The following is an 11,804-nucleotide window of genomic DNA, read 5'->3' on the forward strand; positions in this document are numbered from 1 at the left end:
ACATTCTATAAAAAGGACACCTGCACTCAAATGTTTATAGCAGCACAATTCACAATTGCAAAAATGTGGAAACAACCCAAGTGCCCATCAAAAATCTTATTCACTTACTATAACCTCCTATTTTTCTTGTTCTCTCACTCGATAACTTCCCATATATCTAACAGCTTTGGTTCCCTGGCATCCTATGTATAAAAACATTTGTTGAGCATTTTCTAGGTATTAGATGCTATACTAAGGATTTTACATGTGCAGTTGACCCTTGAATAACACGAGATTTAGTGGCACTGACTCTCATATAGTCAAAAATCTATGTATAACTTCTGTCTCCCCCAAAACTTAGCTACTAATAATAGCCTACTGTTGACTGGTGTATTTTAGATGCATTATATACTGCATTATTATAATAAAGAAAGCTCAAGAAAAGAAAATGTTGTTAAGAAAATCATAAGGAAGAGAACATATATTTACTATTCATTAAGTAAAAGTGGATCTTCATAAAGGTATTCATCCTCATCATCTTCACTTTGAGTAGGATCAGGAGGAGGAAGAAGAGGAGGGGTTGGTCTTGCTGTCTTAGGAGTGGCAGAGGGCAGAGGAAAACCCACGTATAAGTAAACCCACACAGTTCAAGCCTGTGTTGTTCGAGGGTCACCTGTTTTATCTAATTTAATCTTCACAACAATCAGAAAAGTACTCTTATTATTCTTTTACAGATGAGGAAACAGAGGCTCATAGAAGTGAAGTCATTTGCCCAAGGATACAAAAATAATAAGCAGTAGAGTTAAAATTTGAACCCAATTCTTCTAAACCTACTTTCTTGAGTACTATGCTATACTACTTTTTATTTTGTAGGCCTCTTGTGTTTTCATTTCTTTCCCTGAACAGTTTTGATCAATAGTATATCACTTCAACCATCTCTTGCCCAAATCCTAAACTCTACCCAAACTTTAACTGAACCAACAATCTGCTCTTTAACCTCAACTGGATTATCAGCCTTCTGCAGTTCCCTAGTCATTGTCTAGTCATCAATTGGGCTATTTTAAATCTTTTCTACCCTGTTCAAATTTTAGACTCAATCCTTTCTTTTTTTCTGTCATCCCCTCCCCATCCTCCACCCCACTGCACACCCCATCTTGCCTTCTACTTCACAGACAAAAAAGTACCCTCAGATAGAAACTGTCTCAACTTGCTTTCAACAAATACATGAACTTAACTTAAACCACACTCATTCTCCTTCCTTACCTTCCATTACAAAGAAAGAAATGTCCCCTTACTAAGATTGATTCCTCTGTCTGGGTTTGTCAGCCTCCCCCAGCTTGCACCCTCTTTGTCTACTGCCTCATCTAGAGGTCTGAAAACAAAGGTCCATGGGCTAAATCTGGCTCGGCATCTCTTTTTGTAAGGCTCACAAGCTAAGAATAAAATTTACATTTTTTAATGGTTGAAAATATATAAAAAGAAGAATATTTTTTGATGTGCAGTTTATATGAAATTCAAATTACATTGTCTATAAATAAATTTCTATTGGAACACAGCCATGATCATCCATTTAAATATTGTGTATGGCTACTTTTGTGCTAAAATGGTAGAGTGGAGTAATTGCAGCAGAGACTGAATGACCTGCAAGGCCAAGAATATTTACTATCTGCCATTTTCTGAAAATGTTTATCAATCTCTGGCCTTGTCCTTTTCTATCTTTAATCTTTCATCTCTCTGTAATGGATTGTTCCTGCCATTGAACATGTTCAAGTGTCTGCCACCGGAAAAGAACATACATGCTTTTATGTCCTCCTTTCCTTACATTCAGAGACAAACTTCTCGGAAGAACAGTCTACAGCATTTCCTCACCTCCTATACATTCCTCAGCCCACAATGATAATTTTTACTTTCTCTTCCATCACCATCACTTCACTGAAACCATTCTCACCCACTGAAACTTTTCTCACTGATGGAATCCTTATTGCTATATACGTTGGATGCATCTCAGTCGGCATCTTCCAAATTTAACATTGTCAATCACTCTTTATTTTTATTTTATTTTTTTTGAGACAAAGTCTTGCTCTGTTGTCTGGGATAGAGTGCCATGGTGTCAGCCTAGCTCACAGCAACCTCAAACTCCTGGGCTCAAGCGATCCTCCTGCCTCAGCCTCCTGAGTAGCTGGGACTACAGGTGTGAGTCACCATGCCCAGCTATTTTTTTTTTCTATTTTTAATTGCCCAGCTAATTTCTTTCTATTTTTTAGTAAAGATGGGCTCTCCCTCTTGTTGAGGCTCATCTCAAACTCCTGACCTCACGCAATCCTCCCACCTCGGCCTCCCAGAGTGCTAGGATTACAGGAATTAGCCACCATACCTGGCCGTGTCATTCACTCTTTACCTCTTGAAACACTCACCCAGTGGCTTCTGTGACATCTTGGTTTTCCTTCTACCTCCATCCTCAAAGGTTGATTTCAAATATTGACTCTTTCCTAAACCTCTTTCTCTTACTATTCATACTCTTTGGGCAAGCTCATCCACTGCCATGGTTTCCTGTACCATGCTGAAGGCTCCTTAATTTATATCCCCACCTCAATGTCTTTCCACAGCTTCAAGATCCAAATATCAGACGTTCTTACTTAAATGTCCCACAAACACCCAAGACTCAAGGTTCCATTTCTGCATCCATCATCTCCTCAGCTCCCTCACACAATATTGCTTTTCATTACCATCTCTATCTCAGTGAACTGCACCACCCTCCACTCACTCCAGAGACCCAGGAGTCACTCTTGACTTTATACTCCCCTTTCCCTTACTTCTCACATCTGCTCAATCATCTAGCCCTGTCAATCCTTCCTCCTAAATATTTCTAGACTTGGATTACTTCTCCTCATCATGTGTGCTACCACCAGTTTAAGATGCCATCATCTTTCACCTGAACTGTTGTCACAATCTCCCAGCTGGTCTTCCTGTCTAAAGTCTTGAAACCCCTTCCCAAATACATTTTCTTCTATGAAGCCAGAATAATTTTTAGAAATAAAAATCTAGTGATCTTTCCCCTATGTTGTCCCTTGATATCTGTAGGGGTTGGTTCCAGGATTCCTCACGGATACCAAAATTTGTGGATGTTCAAGTCCCTTATATAAAATGACATAGTATTTGCATATAATCTAAGCTATGTATATCCTCCTGTATACTTTAAATCCTCTCTAGATCACTTTAATACCTAATACAATGTAAATGCTATGTAAATAGTTATCATACTGTATTGTTTTTTAATTTGTATTATTTTTATTGCCACATTGTTATTTTTGTTGTGTTTTTTTAATATTTTAAATCTGTGGTTGGTTGAATTCATAGATGTGGAACTAGTGGATATGGAGGATTGACTATACTTAAAACTCAGAGTATACCCCGAGGGGAGTATGTGTGTGTGTGTGTGCGTGTGTGTGCGTGTTATATATGTTTCCTTTTGGCTGGATCACAGATCATGTGAAGGGACATAGTGGGTGCTAAGGCAGGAAATGAAAATTTAGATCACTGTGAAGAGAGAATTGAATGCCGTGCTAAGGAATATGAACTTTATATGGTAGACAATGGAAAGCCGCCATATTTTTCTGAGCAGAGGAATTATATCTGGCAGAAGTATATAGGATGGTCTTGAGAAGAAAATATAGAGGTAGAAAAACCAGTTGGGAAACAATCCCAATATCACTGAACATAGAGAAGTATTGCTGTAAAGGAAAGGATGGCTTAGAGAGCACTGTTCAATCAACAAATATTTATTGAGCACCTACTATGTACCTAGCCCTATGTTATAAGGAGATGTCAAAAAGTATATTATATGAAATAGTCTTGATTTTAACAAGTTTATAATCCAGTTAAGGAGTGAAGACATGAACTTGAGAAATAATTCACAAACGAAGCATTATCATGTATAATAATTATTTATTGACATAAAAAATCTAAATTATTGGCAAAAACAAATAATCCATGCTAAATGATGAAAATTGTAATTGTCTGGTAGAGCTTCCATTAGAGAAGGCCAAGAATGGGGAAGGCTGGAATCAAAGAATGCCTACAAAGCCTTCCTTGGCTTATTTTTGAATGATAGGTGGGCGGGATATGGAAAAAAGAAAGCAGATGAGGAGGAGGTAAGAAGAAATTAAAGAGAATGAAGCTCTCAGGTGAGGAATCATAAGTTATGAGACCTTTAAGTCCAACCAGTTCTATTATTAGAGATCACTAAACCATTGACACAAAAAGGAAAGGTATTAATTGATATATGACTTTTTAGTTCATTTGAAAAGATTTTGAGAAATAAGTAAGGCAATTCAACTGAACAAATAGTGTTGGTCAAATAACAGTGAAGGATAAAGATTAAATAATAAATATTTCATAAAAAGTACAAAAAGGGAAAATATATCCCAATCTAAATATCAGTCTCTTTCCAAATTTTAATTAACACTCTTAGGAATTAGTAACTCAATTTTTATTCAAGAATGACCATCTATTTTTTAAAATGAGACACACTGCCTACCCTTAATCAATTTAATATTTAGTCAACAAAAATAGGCACTAGGCCTCAATTATCTCCCCTTAAAACCAACAGAACTGAGCCTTAAGTTCCCTTCTACCTTTAACGTTCTATGAATGCGTGCCTACAAGTTGCTAAAATCCAAGCAATCTATAAGTGAGAAAACTCCTACTACTTTTTATTATTGCTATTATTATTAATGTTAGCTCTATAAGGGAAGGAGTCGCAAATTTCAGAACTCAATCAGGGGATCCAAGAAGACTTCATAGAACAAATAGCATTCTAACCACCCAATATTTTCTAATGAAAAGGGAAATAAGAAATGAAAAACACTAGGCTTTCTTACCCAAGTTCCTTTCTCATTGATTTCCTTCTTCCCAATCTTACCACTAGGAGGAGGGGAAGGCCTATCTCCTAATATCCCACTTCCAAGAGTCTTTCCTCCTGACAAAAACGTATGCCATGAATGCTCGCCATCTCTTCTGAGAAATGGTGAAAACCATGGTCTGCAATGCAACACCTCGTAATGCCATTAAGTTCAATACCAAGATCCATGCAACATCAAACTAATGCGATGCTAAGCTAGTTAAGTGCCATGCCCCTTGGGTGCCAGCTCATGACCCACGCCATACAATGTGATGACTTGTGCAGTGTAAAGTTATGACCCATGTCATGTAATGCCTTTCCTTGCATTGCCATACCCATAAGTTGCTGACCACCGGTAAGGAGAACGAGGGGGTTCAAAAAAGCTTAAGTGGTTCCTGCTCATTATTTGTGTACTGAGAGCCAGAGAAGCAACAAACAGAAAAGCAATGCCAAAATTCATGCCCAGTACACAAGTTTCCTCAGGGATGTTTTTCCATGCCCCTTTAAAAGTTGCCCTCTACCCAAAGTGACGTAACAGTCACGTGGCAGTTGGGCTTCTAAATCACCATAGCTTAATCAGCCAATGAGGTTTAACCTTTGGACAATCAGATACCGCCCCCAAGTGGGGAAGGACTTAACTGGCTTTTAGTCATGCTACTCTGCCTTGACCCATCGAGTTCTCTCAAGTAAAGCGGTAGCCCATACCATTGCCGTTGCCACTGCCTTTGCCTTCCTCGTGGTCTCGCACTCAGAACCATGGAAGCAGCCTGCAGTGTAGCCGTTCCTGGCTTTCTCACCAAGCTGTGGGCGTTAGTGGACGACACTGTCTTGGACGATGTGATCGGCTGGAATGAGGTAAAGGCCTGTGTAGAGAGAGGAATGAATGTGAGGAGAGGGATGTGGGCTCAGAAAAAGTCATCCCACAGATGTGGGAAGATCTGGGGCAGAGTCAGTGAGGGAGGCAGAGGAACTTTTCCTACCCCACACTCCTTTGGCGCACAAATTCAGTTTCCTCTCAATATGGGAGTCTCACCTCATGGCTTTCCCTATGGTTCCCCACAAAAGCTAGCCTTGTTTTCTGGTATATTCTCCTCAGAATCGCTAAGCACGGGGCATATGAGTAAAAGTTCTCTTAGCCAGAATAGGAACTCTTCACAGTGAAAGTGTCGGAACACACACTAGTGAGCGTCGCACTCCGCCTTTCTCCAGAGTACGAGTTACTTTTTCTGTTTGTTTGTTTGTTTTTTTAATAATGGGAGCTTTTCTGCCAAGCTTACCTAAATTGAGTGTCTTGTATGCTTTTAGCAAGGCTAGCTTTTCTCACAGGTTTTTAAGAGAATTTTCTTGTGGTGGACCTCATGCCTCGCCAGGTATTGTCAGCTGCTTCCAGCCCAGTGAGCTGGGGCTACGGAAGTTTGCACATTACCCAGTCAGGCAACCATATGCTTGCTCAGACAGCGTGCTAGGATTCTGATTTGCACTAGCCTCCAATCACCCCGACCGGGACTCACAGAACCCTGTAGGATCTGTTAAAAGTAGATGTGGCCAATTCTCTAACTGGTGATACTCACCTTTGCAAAGTATCTCTGTAAATTGAGATAAAACTTTTTCTTTCACTTTCTATTATTAAAAAAAAAAACCAAACATACACAAATATAGAGTGGTACAATGAACTGCCAAATATCCATAAGAAACTTCAGTAATGATCAGCTAATGATCTTTCTTATTTCCTACTCCCCCTATAATTATTTTGAGGCAAATCCTGGATGTCATATCATTTAATTTATAATTATTTTATACATATAGCTAAAAGGTAAGAACTCTTGAGGCAAAGTATTTAACATGTAAAGAAACAAGTGTGCTCAGAGAGTTTGGAAAAAATGAGTCCTTTAGTGCCTTTCTCTGGGGTTTTCATGACTATGCATCTGCCCAGATAGCTTCAACCTAAGCATTTGTGAAGGAATGTATATGAAAGTGCTTTGTCAATGATAAAACTCTATATAGATATGTGATATTCTTTATTGTGAAGTATAGAGCCTTATATATAGTTGCTCATATTTATAAAACAAGTACTCTGAGAAAAATATGAAAGCAAGAAACAATTGGTTTTAGTTGCACAAGAGGTTTTTAGCATAATTGAAGAGAAACATGAGCCTTTGAAGCTTCATGACTTAACTAATAGTTTTTGAAAAATGTGTGTTTACACAACACAGCACTATTTTCCATTAAATTTCATTCTTTCCTGATCCATTTCTCCATTTCTATTGCCTTTTTAAAAAAATGAATTCCAATTCTTAAAGCTTAGGGACATACTTTTTGTAAATACCATGTTGATAATCTATGGTTAAAGAAAATCAAAACAGTAGATACTTCTGTTGAGGGGCCAGGTTGGACTAGAAAAGCGAATGATGAAACTTTTTCAGGAAATGCTAATTGGCCACATCTTGATGAGGTTTGGGTTACAGGTATATGCATTTGCCAAAACTCATTGAATGTATATTTAAGGCTTGTTCATTTTGCTAAATGTAAATTTTATCTAATTTTTTCCTAAAAAACTTTAAAACAAATAACAAACTCTGAGTTAATGATATGCACGATGAAGTGTTCAAATGTGAAGTGTGCTGATGTCTGCATCTTTGGAAAACATTCAAAAAATAAGATAGATTAATGTATAGAGAGGTTTGATATAAAGCTAATAGAGTGAAAAGTTAATTGTAGAATCTATGTGGTAAAGATATAGATGTTCAACTTTTCTGTATGCTTAAAATATTTTGTAATAAAAAGTTGGGGAAAATGTATTACTGATTTAAAGCACTGAAGTTTAAGTAAGCCTCTTTACAATCGGTGAACTTTTAGAGCCTTTTCACAGCAAGATCTACTGAAATGTTATGACACATTTACACATGATAGACAAAAGTTGCTCTTTATGCTTTGCACGATTTTTGCCCTATGTGAGATGTAAATGTGCACGTTGAAGCACTCATGCTGCATAGACAGTGGTATGCTGGAGTGGGCTGATTCTGCTCAGAACTCAGGAAAACCGATTTCACTCATCCCCTACCTTTGCATTCAGTGATTTGTTCGCAGAGTGAAATTGGCCATAGTGGGCACGATTTACATCTGTGACAACTTCTCAGTCTTTTCTTGTTTTTTGTGACATTGACAGTTTTGAAGATGTTCCTCAATGTTCTTTAATTTGGATTTACCAAATGTTTATCTCATGATTAAATTGAGTTATAGATTTGGGGGAAGAATACCACAGAGGTGAAGTGTTGCCCTCATCACGTCATATCCAGGGATACATGCTATCAACATGATTTACCACTGGTGATGTTAACCTCGATTGCCTGGCTGAGGCACTGTCTTTCAGGTTTATCCCCTGTAAAGTTACTCTTCACCTTTTCATGTTCTATTCTTTGGAAGTAAGTCACTAAGTCCAGACCACACCCAAAGTGGTTGGTGGGGGTTGAATTAAGCTCCACCTCCTGGATGGCAGTATACCTACATAAATTATTTTAAATTCTCCTGTAAAAATGTGTGTCTTCTCTCTCACTCCTTTATTCAATCATTCATTTATTTATATCAATATGGTATTCATGTATATTGGGTTGCCAGTTTTTAAAGTTGTAATTATTCAAGGAAGGTTAAGATGTGTGTGAAATTCAGTTTTGTTATTTAATCTTATTAACTTTAGGATGACATAAATAAATATACTATTTAATTTATATTATCCAGTGCTGATAGAAAACACCCCAAGTATAACTTCATCCCCATTGGTTCTGCTGCCTTTTCACTGTCCCTCTTCTTTCTTATGTCCTCTCTTCCCCTTTCCCACCTAAATTCTATGATCAGTAACAATCTCTTCTTTGCATAGGCCCTTAAATCCCTCACCCCACTTGATTTTGGTTTTTACTTTTTCATATTCACTAGGCAATCCTAACCCTAGTCAATTCCAACCCTTTATCTACTCCATGCCTCTCCCTGCACAGCTAAATGTAGCTGTATAAAAATATACAACCATGATGGATGGGTAGTTTCACATGAAAATTATGATAACTAACATCAGTTGGGTCTTTAAAGCTACCTGGCAATAACACTACATTTTCCTCTAGTTCATTCACTAACTTTCATAGACGACTTTTATACCTTCTTTTCTCAGAATTCCACCACCTTCGCCCCCAGCCTTACTCTCAGCCAATTACTTTGTTTGCTATTTTACTGAGTAAATAAATGGGCAAATAGAATTTTTATAATATCCCACAGCACATCTATCCAACTGTTAGTTATCAGTTTCTATTTACTCTGCCTTACCTCCTGTTACTATAGATGACTTGCTGTACTACTAGATAAGCACACCCCTCCACATGTATGCTCAATCTCATTGTTTCTCTTCTTCTTAAGGACATTTCTCCAGAAACTTTTCTCTCTCTCCTGTATCATCAATTTTCTTTAAATCTTTCTCTATCAGCATACAAATATGCCATTATTTCTCATCATAATTTATTTTCTCTTGATATCACTGCCCCCTCCATCTACCACCCCTTTTCTCTCCTCAGTACAGAAAAACTCCTCAAAAAACTCCTGATCTTCTTTACTTTCCTACATGTATTCTGTGTTCCAGCTAAATTAGATTGCTTGCTGCTCTCTGAATATACCTATATTTTCCTTACTGAAATCCTAACCAACTTCCAAAATTCCTCAAAGCCTACCTCCTCAGTGAAGAAAAATCTGCCCAAATTAGACATTAGATTTCTTCTTCTTTTAAGAGTTTCAAATGCTTTCTCTGTACCTCACTGATTTTATTCACCAATGTATTATGGTTATTTATGGATTGTTTTTATGCCTCTTATTACATTAAAAGTGCATTGGGGGTAGAAACTAACCTTTTAAAATTTTTTTTTAAAGTAGAGACAAGGTCTTGCTCTTGCTCAGGGTGGTTTCGAGCTCCTGACCTCAAGTGGTCCTCCCGCCTCAGCCTCCCAGAGTGCTAGGATTACAGGCGTGAGCCACCGCGCCTGGCCAGTAACTAAATTTTTAATCCACTTACTTCATCAAACATATACCTCTAGCTTTGGACTTCAAATTAAGGAGTCAAAAGATATAAGAAAAATACTAATTAAATCAAGTTGAATTTTTTTAGTTTATCTACGGAGGATAAACCTACAAGAGTTCTGTTGTCTCCCTAAATCAAGCTATTGGTGAATTTAGGAAGAAGTTTACTTTGTACATCATTCTGTGATTCGAGTTTTTTTCTTTTTTAATGGTTTGGCTATGCCACAGTGAAGGGGATATCATTGATCTCTGGCATAGTGCTAGGGGATGGCATGATCCTCTTTGTTTATTTTTATTATTATGAAAGGGACTTTGAGCCCAGTCTTAGCCCCACATAAAACAAAAAACTGTTTTCATTTCAATGTGTACCAACCAGGCTCTGCATCTAAGTTATTAAACTTGGATATGTATAGCTCTGTTGCTACAGTTGAAGTGGGGGAGCACCTAGAACATTTTTAGAAGGCTAGCTGGTGTTGGTGGGTGGGGTGGGAGACAGTGCCACCTAGTGCCTTTCTGAGTTAAGAGCTATTGCTTGTGACCCTGGATTTTTCTAGTAAGCAAGTTATTATGGTAGTTTCACCTTAAGAATTATTGCTTCCTAAGATACCATGAATGAAAGTACTAGAGCACTGAAGCTCGAAAACCTGTGTGTATGTTTTATATATATAATATATATATGTATATATGGCACAGAAAAGAAAAATAGCATCTATAATTACAGCACTCAAATATAACCCAAATTTTATGTATTCTTTTCCATATTGGTATATGTATTTATACACACATATTTATCTACATATATAGTTATGTTTATATTTACTCCTGCATATTATGTGTATAATGTGTGTGTAATTGTATATTTACAAATACGCATTTATTTGCTAAATTGAGATCATATTCTGTGGAATTTTGTAATTTTTTTTCATTAGTGTATTTTGACCAATTTCTCATGCTATTAAATATTTTAAAATGTTGTTTTAATGGCTATATAATAATCCATCTAGATGTATAAGAATTTACTTAGCCAATCTATTTTAGGCATTTAGGTTCTTTTTAATTTTCTACTATTAAAAATAATTCCGGGCCGGGCGCGGTGGCTCATGCCTGTAATCCCAGCACTCTGGGAGGCCAAGGCGGGAGGATCGCTTGAGGTCAGGAGTTCGAGACCAGCCTGAGCAAGAGCGAGACCCTGTCTCTACTAAAAAAATAGAAAAAAATTAGCTGGACAACTAAAAATATATATTAAAAAAATTAGCCAGGCATAGTGGTGCATCCCTGTAGTCCCAGCTACTAGGGAGGCTGAGGCAGGAAGATTGCTTGAGCCCAGGAGTTTGAGGTTGCTGTGAGCTAGGCTGACACCACGGCACTCTAGCCCGGGCGACAGAGCGAGACTGTCTCAAATAAAAAAATAAAAAACAATTCCGTGATGACACAATGAGTACATTTGTACAGAAATATTTGTCATAGTTTCAATTTCTTTGGAATAGATCCCTAGAATGGAAATTACTAAGTTAAAAGATATAAACATTTTAAAGACAATTCTTGCTACCAAATGACTTTCCAGAAAGTACTGATTTACAGGACCAGTAGTGGTTTAGAAGTGGCACTCCTTATTGAGAAAACAAGTTTCTATTAGAGATGTATATCTGCCTACTTTGCTGGCATACTTTCTTCCCAGGCTAACTCAGTACCAAGTAGAAGCCAACTTTTTCTTTGCAAATTTGTCAGCAGTATTTTGACTCTCTGACTGGGGCTGAAATGGAAAGTTATAGTCTACAAAAACTAATGTAAGGTAATAAGGCACTTTTTACAAATTGTTTGTTGGGAACAGAGATATAATCATACAGGTAACTTTTATGCTGTAGCTGAGTTC

This window comes from Propithecus coquereli, unplaced genomic scaffold, assembly GCF_000956105.1.
Source record: "Propithecus coquereli isolate 6110/MARCELLA unplaced genomic scaffold, Pcoq_1.0 Scaffold101, whole genome shotgun sequence".
In the NCBI taxonomy this organism is placed as follows: Eukaryota; Metazoa; Chordata; class Mammalia; order Primates; family Indriidae; genus Propithecus; species Propithecus coquereli.